We start from the raw sequence: 18767 nt of genomic DNA, 5'->3' as shown, positions 1-18767 counted from the left end.
TTAATTTAGAAAAAAATGGTTAAAATTGCATATGCCCACAGATCGTTCAAAATTATAGAGAATATTTAATATGTCTATTCAATTGGTAAAGAGAATTCTGCAAATCTACACGTTACTCTCTCAGTCCAATTTTTGGTTGTAATGAAAATAGCAGGAACCAATAAAGATAACACTGCACTTAATTCTTTTTCTAACATCTCAACACAGTGGAGTGTTAATACTCCTATTAATACTCACTCAACAAACAAACTTTAAGTTACTACTGTATTCTAGGCAGTGTTCTAAACACCGAGAATACAACAATAAACAAAACTGATAAACAGATATTCCTAAAGAGATGTTCTTTCTACAAGACTAAAAAGTTTTCAACCCTATTCTCCTCTCCTCCTTCCATTCTCTCCTTATACAGGCTCATGTGGTGGGAGTACATACAAGCTTTCTAGCCAATCATGTGTCTTACACAGCACTCATTTCATCATTGAAAAGTAATATTCCCATCCCTAACAAACCTGACATCAAAAAGATATGGATGGATCTTCAATGCATAACACTACACAAAAGAAGCCAGTTGGGATGGAGGATACTGCATGATTCCAATTATGTGGCATTCTGGAAAAGGCAAAACTATTAGAGCAAAGGTAAAAAAAAAAAAAAATCAGTGCTTGCCAGGGATTTGGGCATGAGAAAAAGAATGGAATAGGTAAACACAGGGGTTGCTTTAGGATAGTCAAAGTATTCTCTATAATACTGTAATGTTGGACATAAGTCATTATACATTTGTCAAAACTCATAAAACTTATAGGACAAACATTGAACCCTAGTATGCAATTTTGAAAAAAATCGTGTAGAAGGTTGGGGGATCCCAGGATGGAATGCAAAATGTAACAAGACAATCTAATTTTGTTACGAATGTATGAAACAACCTCACCAAAGGGGTGGGAGAAAATGCTAACCTCAGTAACTTTGGAGGTGAATGGAGTCTGTAATATGAAAGGCAAAGGCAACTGCCTTTGTATGTATGTATGTATGTGTATGTGTATGTGTATTCATGTATACTCATAAGAGTATACATGAATTGATAAAGTTGTTTCTGATGGGAATATAGGTTAACAATTCTGAGAATTGTTGAGAATATATACTGAGATTGAACATAAAAGTGGATGGCAGACTGTGGGAGCCAGGTTTCTCACTATTGGAGTAGGAATTTACAGACAGGCAGGAGAGAGGGCCACAGTGATCTATGTGGTGAGAGTTGAAGTTGGAGACATCAGTATGAATTCATGTTTATCTTTTTTTAAGATTTTATTTATTTATTCATGAGAGATGCAGAGAGAAGCAGAGACATAGACCGAGTGAGAAGCAGGGACCCTGATATAGGATCCAGGGATCACAATCTGAGCTGAAGGTAAATGCTCAACCACTGAGCCACCCCAGTGCCCCAAATGCATGCTTATCTTAATATTGCTACAGATATTTTCATGTAGAAACATGTATATACACAGGTTAGCATACATATACTCTTGTTCCGTCAACTGGGAGGGCCTAGAAGCAATGACATGCCCGAAGTAGCAAATACACCAACACCTAGATCTATGTATCTCATACCATTCTCCAAAGGAGAGAAAAAAAAAAAAAAAAGGCAACTAGCTCCCAGGAAAAATGCCTAATTCTAAGGATTTGGGCAAGAAAAAGAATGATAAGCCTGGAGCATGTCGTAGTACCAGGAAATTAAGAAGTGTTAAGAAAAAATAAATAAAAAGGAAAATAAAAAACTTCAACCTATACTGACAAGGGAATGTTAAAGGGACACAGAAAAGTAACAAAATACATGGTTATTGAATTATAGGCCAAAATATGAAATAATATTCGTGAGTCTGTACTAACATAAATCAACGACTGAATAAATAAATAGGGGAGAAGAGACAAATCTCCCATGCAGAGGGTACTGTACCTTCAGAGAGATGAAGCGCAATGCTTCCCTCCTCCAGTGTGGCCTACACATAGTGACTTCCTTCCAAAGAGTACAGGGTGGAAGGGGAGAAAAGAGCCAGGTGTACTGTATAGAGTGGACTGTTTACCATTATTTATATAAAAGAAGTTATGCTGTTTACATTATACAACAAATTTTATATGAAAGGAACCACAATGAAAATCAAAGGAAAACTGTACGCTCTGGTTGGAAACTTTAGTCAACGTTGTTCCACATTTCAGAAAATTACTTCCACAATGGTGGCACCATTCATTATTTTTAGGCACTAATACCATATACCTTCAGTTTGATTCTGTAGCTGATACTCATATGGATATGAACAAATTTTTAGCCCACACTCTGTAATATCAACTGTAATTTTTAAATTTTAATAATATTTTATTGAAAACTGAAAATGAGTTTTATGGTTTCAACCACAAATCAGCATTTATTGATATGTCTATTGTGCCAACATATTTTTCTAATGAAGATATGAAAGAGTCCAGATAAAGTAATCTGTTTTTCAAGGTCTTGGAAGAAAAATAAAGGGGCACTGGGGTGGCCCAATGGGTTAAGCATCTGACTCTTGATTTCGCTCAGGTTGTGATCTCAGGGTTGTGAGATAGAACCTCACATGGGGCTCTGTGCTCAGAGCGGAGTCTGCTGAAGTTTCTCTCCCTCTCCCTCTGTGCACCGCCCCTCCCCGGCCCCCACACTCACGTATGCATGTTCTCTCAAATAAATAAATAAATCATTTTTAAAAAGAAAAGAGAAATATCTTGTTTCTTTTAGAATAATACAATGACAAAATGTAGTAAGCCATAAAATGTTAAAGAAAAATAATCTTAACAGTTATACAACGGGATATGGTTTCACAAAAAGAATACAAATGAAAGCATTTCTTTAATTTTGTTGAGCAATACTATTGTTTTGAAAATAATAAGATATGAGAAATATCAAGAATCAGCTGTGTAATTAATAGCAATTGGGCAAATTTGATTTCCAAATGGATAAAGTAGGATGAGGTTTTATTGCTTGCATATATAAGCATCACATGAAATAAAAAGTCATAGGGAAAATGTCATTTTCAAAATTATGGACCTTAGCTAGAGAGGGGTTGTCAATATTAAAACACTTAAAACTATCTTATGAAAAAAATTCCCTTTTTCCAACTTCATTACTGTGTAAAAAGATGCACAACTATAGCTGGCTGGCTTTACAAAAAAAGTAACACCAAATATTTTAGCATTTAATTACACATTCATCAACAAAGCTCAGTGGGCAGGAATTTTTGTGAAAGAATGAAGGAATATTGTTAGAAGTGCTACCAAACTAAGAACAATGCCTTGATTCATAGATTATTTTATAAACCAATAAACCATTGGTAACAAAGAAGAGCTTTATTATTATCCTACACATGGAACTAAAATGGCTTTACACAGAGAATTGCTTAATAAAATTTTCTTCGTTAGTAGATGCTACCAGAAACTTTTTACTTCAAAGAATCAAAAATTAAACACTAAATAATGTATTACTAAATTACATGGTAAATTTTTTAGATAGATTTGAAAAAGTAAATGATTTACTTAAGCTGCAAGACTGGAAGAATTAAAGTAGAAGGATCATCATGATATGTATTAAGAAACATATTTTAAAATAATCTTGATTATTTTTAATCACTGACTATTTTCAGTTGTTCTGCAACAGTTGAAGAACAGCAGGCTTAAAGAAACTGATTTGTAAATACTACTCTTATTTGGATACTATTTTTAAAGGATAATGATTAGATTTAAAGATCTCTGTGACGTCACAACCCCTCATTGCATCATCAGTTCTTTGAAAAGGATTTGGAACACCTTAGCCAACTCTTATGTACAATTTTTTTGGGGGAAAGAGGCTGAAATACTTGTTTTAGCATCTCATGCTTCGCATTCAGCGTGGCAACTTCAAAGATAATGTAACCATTTACAAATATGCAACGTGCCATGTTGCCAAAAACATTTAAAATGCAGAGATCTCCTATGATTTTATTAATAAAGATTACTTCAAAAACACTTCACTTTATTATAATACTATATATTTTGAAAATTTTATAAAGGAATAATATGTTATAAAACTTCTATCTTGAAAGTATTTATTAAATTTGGGGGCTGTTGCTGTTGCTGGTTTTTTTTTATCTTACTCTAAAGGACTATTACACAAATTTTCTATAGTCTCTTTTCTAATTTTCAAGCCAATCTCTATGCACCATCACCTTTGAAGGATTTGGTTGCTGAGATCTTTTTTGAAGACTAGCGACAGAAAAAAATTTGGGCACTGGAGGCGGGCCTGGGTGGCTCAGTTGGTTAAGCATCAGTCTCTTGATTTCAGTTCAGGTCATGATGTCAGTGTCCTGGGATCGATCCCATCAGGCTCTGTGCTCAGCAAGGAGTCTGCTTGAGATTTTCTGTCTCCCTCTCCCTCTCGCTCTGCTCCTGCTCTCTCTCTCTCTCTCTCTCTCTCTCTCAGATAAATAAATAAATATTTTTAAAAAATTTTTTTAATGTGGACACTGTGTTTGACCGCAGACCCTGACCCCTTCTATACCAGCCCTAGTAGTTTATCCAACCCCCTCCAATATTTCTCCATGCCCCTCTGGGTGTAAGAAAATAGTCAGAGAGAGGATAGTAGAGGGAAGGGAGAAGTCAAGTTGCCTGACAGTATTCAGGGCCAACTTGAGATCAGTGCAATGAAATGAAGCTGACACTACTTCTCATGATTATGTGCTTTTTCCCACCCACAGTCAGCTGCTCACATCTAGGCAGAGTCAGGAGAGAGCTGGATTTAACCAGAGTTTGGATTTGGCTGAAGTATAACCTTGGAAGAGTAGGTCAGGGGAATTGAGTCTGTGCAAAACAGATCACAGTGAATGTAATAACTGTAATCACTGCTTACAGATGATGCCATCGCTGTCCTTGCATCTGTCCATGGCCAGAATCAACATTAGTTTCAGAGGATTTATGTCTATGCCCCTGAAACAGAAGTCATCCTTCCACTTTTAAAATTAAATATCCCTTTTTGTAGGAAGGAAAGGAGGAAAGTGGTGCTTGTGTTAGCAGTGAGCACGGATTTGTTTGTATTCTTTATGTAATTTACATAAATAAACTTTTACAAATAAATCTCACATGTAATTCACATAAAAATAAGATTTTTATTGCAAAGTCCTTTTTTTAGATGAGAATTGAGTCACATAAAGTAACAGGCCCATTAGTCAAGGTGACTTGACCGCTCTGTAGCAAGCTTCTTGGCAGAGAGGGGCAAGGAGTCAGTGCCGGAAGTCAATGGAAACCCCAGTCCCATCCCTTGTTTCACAAAACCCCTATTTGTTTTTAATTTCAAAGTAAATAAGTCAATTAAACAGGCCAAGATAATGTCACCTTTTATGTTTGAGAACAATGCTGCTGTAAATCATGTTGTTTAAGGTCATCCCAATGGTTAGATTGTTGCCCAGTTTTTATTTAGTGTCCCATTTGCCCCTCATCGGCAGTTTCCAGTAATAAGACACGGCATTTACTCTTTAAATGAGACACCTGTTGGTGTCAACTCCTCAAGAAAGACACTAGTCAATCCAATGGCAACATAAGCACAGAATGAAAAACACTTTAATCTATCAAGTGGGGAAGGGAACTCAATTGTATTACTCAAAAAGAATTTCAGTTTTCAGATTAAATCTACTAATGCACAAAAGAGAAAAATAAAAAAGGTTGTAAAATCTGAAGGGACCTATGATCTTTTAACAATTGAAAGAGAGATAGCTCAAAGGAAATCATCAGTAAGGACTGGATAAAAGGAGGATTTACAGTTTCACTCAGAATTTCAGCACAGGCATTTGCCAAAAACAAAAATCTCTCCTAGGAAAAAAATGAAAGTATATCAGAACAAAATATTCAGGTGGTTCCTAAAAGTGGTATTAGATAACTATTTAAAATTGAACTTACTAGTGACTTCAGTCAAATACCTAATCACATATTTTTACTTTTTTCCCTTTGAAATACTCCTGCCAGGGAAGATAGTACTATTCCAGATATATGGATTGGCTAAAATACTTTAGAACAAGGATTGGCTAACCCACCTCGTCTTTCATATGACCTGTGAACTAGTTTTTACAGTTTTAAATGTTTTCAACAATTTCTTTAAGAAATTTTTGTGACACGTGGAAATCATATAAAATTAGACATTGGTGCCCATCAGAGAAGTTTTATTAGAACACATGTTTATACATGTCACACGGCACAGACCAGCAAATGCTTTCCTCAAAGGGTGAGACAAGAAATAGGTTAGGCTTTCCAAGGCATACTATCCCTGGCACAACTATCTGCCCTTGTAGCATAAAGGCAGATGTAGACAACACAGAAATGAATGGGTGGGGCTGTTTGCCAGGATAACCAACTGGATTTACAAAAGCAGATGGCGAGCAGAATTTGTCCTATGGGCCTGTTTGCCAACTCCTGGTCTACACCTACTTTTGCACTACCATTGGTGTAGTTTAGTAGGCGCAGCAGAGACCATATGGCCTGCAAAACCTGAAATTTTCTATCTGGCCTTTTAAGGGAAAAGTCTGTCAACCCCTATCCTAGAATATAAGGGAGATCGGGGACCTTGTCTTTCTGGCCTATGACAATATTCCCAGAATTTAGACCAGTCCCTGGCACATAGTAGGCACTTGTAATTACTTGGTAAGTGAATGAACAAATGACTGGAGGAACAAATACACATGAACTTGATGTGCCTGAAAACTTACTGTCCCATCATGCAGCCCATTCCTTTCTGGAACAGCCCAGTGTACTGCTCTGTAGTGAAGTTGAAATGTGTGTCTAACTTCCACCCAAGAGCCCAATTATGGATCCCTTCATTACTTATAAAATCCTAGTCTGTCTGAATGGATAAAGAAGATGTGGTCTATGTATACAGTGGAATATTCCTCAGCCATTAAAAACGACAAATACCCACCATTTGCTTCGACGTGGATGGAACTGGAGGGTATTATGCTGAGTGAAATAAGTCAATCGGAGAAGGACAAACATTATATGGTCTCATTCATTTGGGGAATATAAAAAATAGTGAAAGGGAATAAAGGGGAAAGGAGAAAAAATGAGTGGGAAATATCAGAAAGGGAGACAGAACTCTAGGAACAGAACAAGGGGTGGGGGAAAGGGAGGTGGGTGGGGGTGGGGGTGACGGGCACTGAGGGGGGCACTTGATGGGATGAGCACTGGGTGTTATTCTATATGTTGGCAAATTGAACACCAATAAAAATAAATTAACAATAAGTAAATAAATAAATAAATAAATAAATAAAATCAATTTAGAGAAGAAAGGAAAAAAAAATCCTAATCTGTCTTCTACCTGCAACTTCTTCAAATATTTGAAGATGATTTTCACATCCCTTAACTGTCTCTTTAGACTGAATTATCTAAAGAGTATCTGTAAGGCGCCATCCCACGATATGATTTTTGAGTTCCTTAGAAGACCAGGGCCCCCAGTGAAGATTAATAATCCACAAATGCCTTGTTTTCAAAAACCGAACCATGAGATTAGGAACAAAGGGTCAGTGCAGCCAAAATCTGCTCATGTGCTACTTTGTCACTGCCATGCACGTGGCAACCTTATTCCTCTTCAAATGCCCAGTAAATGATTTGCCATGAGTTTTAAAGGATTTTTTTAAAGATTTTATTTATTTATTCATGAGAGACCCAGAGAGAGAGGCAGAGACACAGGCAGAAGGAGAAGCAGGCTCCATGCAGGGAGCCCAACGTGGGACTCGATCCCAGGACCCCAGGGTCACGACCTGAGCTAAAGGCAAACGCTCAACCATGAGCCACCCAGGCGTCCCTAAAGTATTCTCATCACACAAAGAGCTTACCACACACACATTAGAGAACTCCTCATCTCAGTTTTATTATTTTTATCCTATCTAAAAAGTTATCTATAAACCATAGATACAAAATTATGCTTAAATAACTGATTTTATTCAGCAAATTTGTTTCTTAAACAAGTCATGTGCACTTAAAATGTGACAAATAGCAAATAAGGATAACTTTTGGTTATCCTTAATTTTCTCATTAGCATTCGTACAAGAACCACTTCTTACAGAAACGCGTTATGCACCCTGTGGTTGCCTTGGTTTTAGTTCCAGTCTGTAGAAACACTCAGCCTATTTTTAGTTGCATTCCAGATCCTATAGCTACACTCAGGGGCTTACTTCCTCATTTATATCACTCTCCTAATCTCCTCTCCCCCGAGGCTCTCCCATGACCGAGGACAATTTTAAGCCACTGTGCTCTGTCCTATTACAGTGAATTGAGACAGATAATAGCATTTCTTTCTTTTTTTTTTTTTTTTGATAATAGCATTTCTAAGATAATGAGACATCTGTAATATAATTTTGCTGTTAATCAATGTATCTTTTACAGCAGATGGGCCATTATGCAATATAATTAACCAAGACATATTGAAAAACCCAAATATCACTCTCTCACCTAGAGAGCTAGAGGGAATTGCAGGAGATTGTTTGACTCTAATGGAATCTGATGGACCCCAACTATAGTCTCTGGGCCCCTCGTAAACAGAGATTCTCATAGTTTGATTCTACTTCCAGGAGAGGATGCTTAAGCGTTTTTCAGGTTCTCTTCCTCTACTGGGAGAGAAGCAAAGAGGGCATTTACCCTGAATGGCTTTGATCTTGGAAACTCATTAAGAAGTGCTCTACAGAGGGACACCTGGGTGCCTCAGTGGTTGAGCATCTGTCTTTGGCTCAGAGCGTGATCCCAGGGTCCCAGGGTCGAGTCCCACAACAGGCTCCCCTCGAGGAACCTGCTTCTCCCTCTGCCTGTGTCTCTGGCTCTTCCTGTGTGTCTCTCATGGATAAACAAATCTTTAAAAAAAGAAGAAGAAGATAAAGAGCTCTACGGAAATAGACTGCAGGGCTAGTGATTATGTTCCCACTTCCCTCACTTAGAAACACTTTCCCAAAAACTCAAGAAAAACAGATTGCAGCTTCAGGCCACTAGCGAGAGTGGTGGGAAGAATGAAGACATTGGATGGAGAAACACCTGAAGCTGAACCCTCCGTCTGCCACTTGCTAGCTCTGCCAACATCTGGGGAAGTTTCTGTGTTACTCTGGGTCTCAGCTGCTGCTTCTGACACAGGACCACCTACCTTGCAGGGCTACTGTGAGGATAAAGTGACGGAAGCTTGTAAGACACCTGATTCACCCAACACAGGTGCCCAGCAAGTGTCAGTTCCCTTCATTGCCAACGAATGTGGAATGATCCCCTTCTCTGGGTTCTACTGAGAACAAAAATAAAGAATAGGGAGAGGCTTCCTAAGACATAGGATTTTCTGTGCTAATATCTTGAGTAAACCAGGACACATTATTCAAAGGGCTGCATTTGGGGGCGCCTGAGTGGCTCAGTCGGTTAAGCATCTGCTCAGGTCATGATCAGCTCAGGTCATGATCTCAGGGTCCTGGGATTGAGTCCTGTATCTGGCTCCCTGCTCAGCGGGAAGTCTGCTCTTCCCTCTCCCTCTGCAGCTCCCCCTGCTTGTGCTCTCTCTCTAATTAATAAATAAAACCAAATGAATGAGAACATATAATGTTTGTCCTTCTCCGACTGACTTACTTCACTCAGCATAATACCCTCCAGTTCCATCCACATTGAAGCAAATCGTGGGTATTTGTCATTTCTAATGGCTGAGTAATATTCCATTGTATACATAAACCACATCTTCTTTATCCATTCATCTTTCGTTGGACACCAAGGCTCCTTCCACAGTTTGGCTATCGTGGCCATTGCTGCTAGAAACATCGGGGTGCAGGTGTCCCGGCGTTTCATTGAATTTGTATCTCTGGGGTAAATCCCCAACAGTGCAATTGCTGGGTCGTAGGGCAGGTCTATTTTTAACTCTTTGAGGAACCTCCACACAGTTTTCCAGAGTGGCTGCACCAGGTCACATTCCCACCAACAGTGTAAGAGGGTTCCCTTTTCTCCGCATCCTCTCCAACATTTGTGTTCTCATTCATTTGGGGAATATAAATAATAGTGAAAGGGAATAGAAGGGAAGGGAGAAGAAATGTGTGGGAAATATCAGAAAGGGAGACAGAACGTAAAGACTGCTAACTCTGGGAAACGAACTAGGGGTGGTAGAAGGGGAGGAGGGCGGGGGGTGGGAGTGAATGGGTGACGGGCACTGGGGGTTATTCTGTATGTTAGTAAATTGAACACCAATAAAAATAAATCTAAAAATAATAATAATAATAATAAATAAATAAATAAATAAATAAATAAATAAAACCTTTAAAAAAAAAAAAAGACAAAGGCCACGTGTGATAAACTATTCCAAGTTTTAAATACAGGACTATTTGTTCCTTCCTGATGTTGTGAATAATGCTTTCTGCTGGCCTGTGGAGTAGAGTTGAAAACTAAGTATTCATTATTCTGATCATTTGATTTTGATATCACTTAATAGAAGATGATAACTGCTTTTAGAGTAGTGATTCTTAATGGGGGGCAGTTTTGCCTCCCAGGGCACATTGGGTAATTCTGGAAACATTTTGTTATCACAACTAGGAGAGTGGGAGGGGGTGACTGGCACTGAGTGTGTAGAAGCTAGGGATGCTGAACAGGCAACAGTGCATAGGACAGCCCTTCGTCTCCCCCCCCCCACCCAACACAACAAAAGAATTAGGTACTCCAAACACCACTAGCACCAAGGCTGAGAAACCTCCTTTCTTCAGGCTAAATAACCCCATCCCCTTCACATTTCTTCGTAAATATACATACAGAGAGCTCATACACAAAAAAACTAACGCGGTATGCCCCCACATCTCCCACCATCAGCACTTCACTTTCCTACAGCTCAGTGATTGCGATAACATATGCGTGTTTTAGAATTTGCAAAGTGCTTATATGCAATATCTCACTTAACTCTGACAACAACATCGCGAGCAATCTATGATTAAGAATTCTCAGTATACAGATGTAGAGACCTTTTATCCAAGACCATACTTTTAAGGACTGAGCAAGGTTCAAATCAGACTTTTGACCCTAAATCTCACATGCTTTCCGCTGCCTCCTGCCTCACTTGGCCTCATTCTGAGCAATGCTATTCTCAGTGGGAAAGACCCACAAAGGCAATGGATCCCCACAGAGGATGCAAATGAAAATCACCCAGGGAGATTTTTAAAACACAGGCTGATGGCCCATGAAATCTATTGTTATCTGAATCCCTAAGGACAGTGCCAAGACTTGTATATTTCCCAAGAGCACCCCACGCGTGTTATTTCTTGTGTGTTGTCTTGTTCTGAACACAAATCAAGTAATAATAATCCAGGAGCATTTGTGTGTTAGCATTCCATAACCCCCACCGCCACAAAGAAAGTGAATTTCTAATGGCAATTCAGGCATCAGGGAGCCTTGAGTATGGTGGAAATAGTTTTGTGTTAGTCAAGGTTTTTGACTACTCCAAATTGACTGCTATTTTACCTACTTTTCAGACTTTTTTTTTATTCTAGGCCAAAACAATTTTTTAAATGGGGCTATATTTGTTGTTTTTTTCTGCATATCAACTATATCCTTCACATAACATTATACACAATAAATTTCATAACAAGAAACCTAATACATTAAAAAGCAAGACGCTGGTAAGAAAAGTCCATTAAAGGCCCAATTAACATGGAAGGTGGCGGGATGGTTATTCTACAGCTCCTGTGTCTGTACTTCAGGTCCCTCCAGGACCACTTGTCACTTTTCAATTTCATTTACGTGGCTAACTCACACGTGGCCCTCTACCTGGTCTTTTTTTCTTTTTAAATCATAATCCCCCCCAAATGGCCAAATTTAGGTTTATAATGGTCTCTACAGATTGCTTATTCAATATTCAAGTACCTTGTTACACAGTATTCTTTCTGTGATCCAGCAGCATGGGCAATCCCTGAGCACCTGTCAGAAATGCAGAATCTACATTTTTTTAAAGATTTTATTTATTTGTTCATGAGAGACACAGATTGGGGCAGAGACATAGGCAGAGGGAGAAGCAGGCTCCCTGTGGTCCTTGCAGGACCCTGGGCTCACCACCTGAGCCAAAGGCAGATACTCAACCACTGAGTCACCCAAGTGCCTCAGAATCTACACTTTAACACAGTCACTAGGGATGTACATTCAAGTCAGAGGAGCACTGTTCTAGTGGGTTTTCAGTCCATGGAAAGGGGCTTCCCTAATCCACTCATGCTAATTCTAATAGCTCAACTATTCTGAATCAGAAACCCTGGGGGTGGGGCCCAGCACTCTGTTTTAAGAAGCCCTTCGAATGATTCTTGCTGGATATGGTAATGGTGAAGCTGGTACTCCACAAGAGGAGAAGAGGACAAGGCTTGGAAGAGGTTTTATTATCCTCACAGGTCCCATACAGAGCCACCGCACACCATGCAGGGTCACAGGGGAAAAGACTAGGTGGTCAGGAGGCAGGTAAAATATATGATTCATGCCTTTTTAAAGAATAAAAATGTATTTAGCAGAATATATTTTTCAAAATATTTCCCACTCCACATATTCTTCTCCATGGTGACCTTGTCATCTCCCAATTAAAGATGGCATCTAATTACCCTCTTTTGACATTGGACATTGGGGCTGGACATTGTAATTTGTTTGACCAATAGACCATCATGGAAGTAATATTCTTGGACTTCCAACACTAGTTCATAAAAAGCTTGGAGGTTCTGCTTGAGCCTCATGAAATGCTCTGTTCTAAGCCACTTCCCACTTGAATCAGAGCCACCGTGCTGGGAGAAGCCCAAGTGACACAGAGAGGCTATATGTAGGTTCTCTGGTTCACAGCCTCAGTTGAGCTCCCAGCTAACACCACCATCAGCATTTTCAACCACATGCAGGAGTCAACTGAGATCACTGGCCCAGCATAGTCTTAGGGTGACTGCAGCCCCAGCTGACATCTGACTGTAACTGCATGAGTGACTCCAAGTGAAACCTTGCCAGCGCAGCCCAGTCCATCCACAGAACTAAGAGAGTATATATAGCCCCTGACTTTTGAGGTGGTTTTTGAGCAACAATAACTATCTGGAACAATGGAATGTAAGAAAATATCTCCAAATGGAAAAAAGTGTGGTATTAGTGAGTTAATAGTAAATAAGAGTTGATTGAAAGGGTACAGGGTAGGCAGAGGGCAGGGAAGATCAGGAGCACAAAAGAAGAAAATAAAAGCATTTAAACAATGTCAGAACAGGAATATATTGTCTCCTTTAGAGAATCAATGAGATATATGGCCATTACAAGTTCAAGTTAAGTTTAGAAGGACAAAAAGTACATAAGTCTAGTCTGTAGTAAACCTATTTGCTGATAGTAAATTGTCTGAAATTACCAGAAAACCAGATATTTAAGAATAAAGAAATGTTAAGAATGCAGTTGAAAAAGAAAATATTTTCTAAGTAAAATTATGAGTAGACAAATGAATATTTCTATTCCTACAGAGCTCTACCTACTTTGAAACCTGGAGCATGGGGGATCCCTGGGTGGGTCAGCAGTTTGGCATCTGCCCATGGCCCAGGGCGTGATCCTGGAGTCCCGGGACCAAGTCCCACATCGGGCTCCTTGCATGGAGCCTCCTTCTCCCTCTACCTGTATCTCTGCCTCTCTCTCTCTCTCTCTCTCTCTCTCATAAATAAATAAAATCTTAAAAAAAATAAACCTGGAGTAAAGATTCTGTGACCATAAATACTGCATCAGAAAATTAGTGAAGACCATACAGCCCCTTTGGCAATGATTTCTAGAGGACAGTTTTCCAGGTGGACAGGTAAACAAGAACATTTCCAAATGTCAGTTCTTTACTCCGCTGGATAAATACAGCACTGTATCAGAAACTCAAGCTGTGACCCTCTCTTTTCATATTTAGTATTCTTTCAAAAAATAATGATTCTGAAATTGGATTTGGATGACAATTGCTTTTGAATCAAAACACACACAAAAAAGAATATTGCACAGTGTATTCTTGTCCCAATTTTTATCATGAAACACTGATTCCATAGTGGTTTTCACCATCAAAATATAATTTTATTACATTAGAGCCAACTTGCAAAACATATAAAGCACAGATGAATGTTGTTTCAAGGTGCCATTTCGTGATCCAACTTCCCTTTTCCAATTCTTGAATTAATCTCCAAACACTGGTCCACGTATAACAATTGTTGGCACACATGCTGCTACTGTCTTTCCTCTATCTGTGTTAGGAATCACTAATCAATTTTGGCTTTTCTTCTCTCTAAGCAGGGCACAGCCTCAGAATTCTTCTCAACACACAATGACCCAGGCTACTACCAGTCAATCAGAAGAAAACTTTTTGTTTCCTTGAATTTCCCACCTTGATGTTGAATCAGGATAATTATCTCTCTATATATAACTATATTTATCTTCATTACTAGCTTTCTAAATTTGGTGGGAAGAAGAAGAAGAGAATCTCCTTACTGACTATATGCTGTGAGATATTATTTTATAGAAATAATTTTTGTTTTGTATAATAACTGATTTCCCTTTTAAAAACTGCAAACTCTCGTGTTACCATATATCATGTGATCCGGACCCCATGGCAGTTAAGATCAAAATGGTGATTCTTCATAACAAACATCAGAAATGTTCTTATTTTTAAATTTTTTTCAACTCATGTAAAAAAGATTGCTGGAGAATTTCTGGAGGATTTCTGGAGAATTTGAAAAATAATAATAAATATTACTTTTTAGAGACATGCATTAACTGGCACTGTACTGTCTAGAACTTCCATGGCAAGAGTCTGGGATGATTTTTCAACCCATAGAATCCATCCAGAGAGCTACACAAGTCTGTCACTAGGGTCAGCTCATAACCCTAGTTGAGTAAATAGGTATATTCAAAGTGGACCTGGGCAAATTAATCAATACAGGGCAAAAAGTAGCCATTTTTTTTCAGTTATTATTTTTAAGGTAACTTGCTAGTCATCATGGAGAATAGGAGGTATTAAAGTGAGTTTTTCACTACTTTAGTTGGTAATAAATTGAAGAAGTTAAACAATTATCTAAGCAGCATGGTGATAAATAGTATAAGCCCAGGGGCCCCAGTTATTTTCCACAAGGACTGAATTTTTACCTTCTGAAAGTCTCAAGAGAAGCCAAGAGTGATGACAAGAGCCCTGGTACTCGCAACCTACAAGGTCAATGTGTTTCAAATATAGAATCTGTCTGGACCAAGGGAGAGAACATAGAAGACTCCTAACTCTGGGAAACGAAGTAGGGGTGGTGGAAGGGGAGGAGGGCTGGGGGGTGGGGGTGACTGGGTGGCGGGCACTGAGAGGGGGCACTTGACGGGATGAGCACTGGGTATTATTCTGTATGTTGGCAAATTGAACACCAATAAAAAATAAATTTATTATTTAAAAAAAAGAATCTGTCTGGATTGCTACTAAACTCTACTTGGACAAGAGTGAGGTGACTGAGCATCTCTAAGCATTAGTTTTCTCATTGGTAAAATTGAAATAATATTAATAGTCACCTCATAGGACTGCTACAAGATGAACTATGATAGGGGAGCCTGGCTGGCTCAGTCAGTAGAGCATGCAACTCTTAATCTTAGAGTTGTAGGTTTGAGCTCCACATTGGTGTAGAGATTACTTAAAAATTAAAAATATATATATAAAGATGAAATAAGATAATGTATGAAAGAGGTTAGCATGGAGCCCATCATGGAGTGGGTGCTCAATAAATGTTTTATTATCATATCAGCATTATACTGCCAGATGCTCCAGCAAATTGCACATGTTGAAATGGGAATGTCATGGAGGACAGTATTCTTACAACTGTAATTGGTTTGGAGGTTGACCTCTCAGCTGTTTGATAATCATCTATAGATAGTCAATTCCATAAATGTAGACAAAAACCAATGTGACCTGATGTAATCAAGAGCAGTTTTATGCTGGAAATAGCACTTTCACTGTGCCTTAACTAATGTGTAGACACAGGATAGGTAGAGAAGAAAATACAAGCAAGAATACCTTGGGGTACAAGGTGTCTGGAAAACAGGTCATGCATTTGTAACTCCAGAACCTTCTGGAGCCATCAGAGTGAAAAAGACTTGGGTGAGTTGCCCTGGCTGCTGCCAACACCTATCTGGCCCACAGCAGAAGAGGCAATCAAAGAGCATACGGGGGCAGAGGGGGTTTGGATCATTACAATACATAAGTGACTTGGCACATAGGCAATAGGCCTTCAACCTTAGTTACACACTCTTGAGAGTGTGTGAGCTCAAAATACGAAACAATGAGCAAATCTAAAAATCAACATTCACTAAGAATCTACCAAGGAAGAGACCAAGAAAAATAAAACATACTCCATTCACTCAAGTTTTCTACAATCTACTTAGAGGCCCAATATACAGGTGCACAAGGTGGCACCCAGATTTTGTTACCAGGTAAAAGTGCAATAAAAATTCAGGAAGGAAAGAAATTATCCCAGGCTGGGGTAGTCATTGGAGGATCCATAGAAAAGGTAGGATTTCAGGTGTGCCAGGAAGGAATACACTAGGCTTTGTTTAGGCCAAAGGGAAAGCCAGTTTGGTGCAGGCACAGGTATAGTGTATCAGTAAGAAATGCAGCTTCAATGTCACAGAAGGTAAAGGCAGGAGAGCTATCAGATAGAAGACAGCATAAATGAGGGGAGGGAAGTATAAAGAATCTGAAGGAAAAAACAACTCATGTCTAGATGCTTTATAGGAACCATCTCATTTAACTTAAAAAAAATTCTGGGATGTCTGGGTGGCTCAGTGGTTGAGCATCTGCCTTTGGCTGGGGGTGTGATCCCAGAGTTCCGGGCTCCTTGTGGGGAGCCTGCTTCTCCCTCTGCCTATGTCTCTGCCTCTCTCTCTGTCTCTCATGAATAAATAAATAAAATCTTTTTAAAAATAATAACTTACTAAAATTCTGTGAAATAGCATCATTTGGGGCTCTCTAAGAATACCCTCAGATTCAATCACATATAAACCACATCATTAGTTTAAACTACCTGGTGTGGCTCAAAGCCTCAGGTAAACAAAAAGGCTTTTAATAAGCAGGATTTTCTGGGGCACTTGGGTGGCTCAGTGGTTGAGCGTCTGCCTTTGGCTCAGGTCATGATCCCAGGGTCCTGGGATCGAGTCCTGCATTGGGCTCCCCGCATAGAGCCCGCTTCTCCCTCTGCCTGTGTCTCTGCCTCTCTCTGTGTGTCTGTCAGGATTAAATAAGAAAAAAAATTTTAAGTAAGCAGGATTTTCTAAGAGCCTAGAGATTATTTCTAAGAGGTCAGGCAAGGGCCCCACCTTTCTCTGAAATGTTCAGGGTTTGGACAATGTAAACCTGTTGAGCTAATCCTTCCCTGCACAAATAGATATTATCTTATAGTTAAGCAAATGGATTCTCTGAAAGGTTAGGTTACTTTTGCAATATCTAGTGGATATAAATCTGTACCCAGGATTCAAGTCTACTTTTGTTTGGATCCAAAATCTGCCCTTTCCACTATAACACACTGCTTCCTCCACAGGACACTGAAAGTCAAACAGGTGATCAGATATACTTCTGAAAAAATCCTGGTGTCAATACAATTCTAAAGCAAGGAAATGGCACATGGAAATCAGCGTTCTATGAGGGCTTCAGAGGTACTCTTCAACACTAAGGGGGAAAAATGATTTGCAAAAGGGAAGAGGAAAAACAGTTACCAGCTAAGAGATGTTTGCAGCAATCCAGGTATACCAAAGAAGGGATATGCAAGACATTTCCAAGAAAAGAAATCACAGGGCTTCGCTAAAGACTGGATACTGGGATTTGCCATGACACGGATGCAGCTAGAGTGGATGATGCTTAGTGAAACAAGTCAGAGAAAAACATATACCATATGATTTTGCTCATATGCGGAATTTAAGAAATAAAACAGATGAACTTTGGGGAAAGGGGACAAAAAGAGAAGGAAGCAAACCATAGAGGACAAACTGAGGGCTGCTGGAGGGGAGGTTGGTGGGGAATGGGTTAAACGGGTGATGAGCATTAAGACTTATTCCTCAGCCCTAAAGGTAAGATACTGGAGGAGACATTCACCAATGACCAAGGCACTGGTAGTGTTATTTCCATGTGAAAAAAAAATGTTCTAATTCATAGCAATCCTGAAACCCAGTACAGAAAATAAAATCAACCACAGGAGGTTGCACATCTATTAAATTATAAAACTATATTCTTTCCTCATCCTTCTCTGGCAGGGTCACATCTCAGAATGAAGTCAGTGGTAGGCAGTAGTAGTAGTAGTGACACTTCTGCTAGGTGAGTGACTATTTTTGTGTTGAAGCACGTTGTACAGTGATCTAAGGAACCCAAGTTATTCTGGAATAAAAAATACAACTTCGACCCAATCTGTTTACATAGGAGGAGATAGTTTGCAGCCAGGAAATGCCCCTATTAGACACCCCCTTGCTTTCTCTGCCAGGCTAGTCATTACCTTGCTCTGTGGCATCCTGCGCAGTGATCTGAGGGCTCTCGCTGAAGAAAATCTCTGACTTATAAATCTATAAATATGGGACCAGAGAGTTTATCATATCCAGGAAATGTCATGAGAGTAGTTATTACAGGAACTATTGGCCCTCTGGGAAATTGCAGGATTTCTTGGATTCAATTTCTGAATATGAGCCAGAGACAGATCCAAACCAAGCAATATGGATTGGTGACTAGAGAAAGACTCACTAACCCTTCTTCCCTGAGAATATTT

General features: G+C 39.2%; 1 long non-coding RNA gene across 1 annotated transcript in view; it reads right to left on the bottom strand.

Moving 5' to 3' along the window:
- LOC144322939 (uncharacterized) overlaps positions 1-18552 on the bottom strand; it is a 125225-nt gene extending 106673 nt beyond the window's left edge. Inside the window, exon 1 of the long non-coding RNA XR_013388522.1 lies at positions 18501-18552. This is a non-coding gene — a long non-coding RNA (uncharacterized LOC144322939). The remainder of the gene's footprint in view (positions 1-18500) is intronic.
- Positions 18553-18767: the final 215 nt, after the last annotated feature.

Source organism: Canis aureus, chromosome 11 (assembly GCF_053574225.1).
Source record: "Canis aureus isolate CA01 chromosome 11, VMU_Caureus_v.1.0, whole genome shotgun sequence".
Taxonomy (NCBI): Eukaryota; Metazoa; Chordata; class Mammalia; order Carnivora; family Canidae; genus Canis; species Canis aureus.
This window is presented reverse-complemented; position numbering and strand designations above follow the sequence as displayed.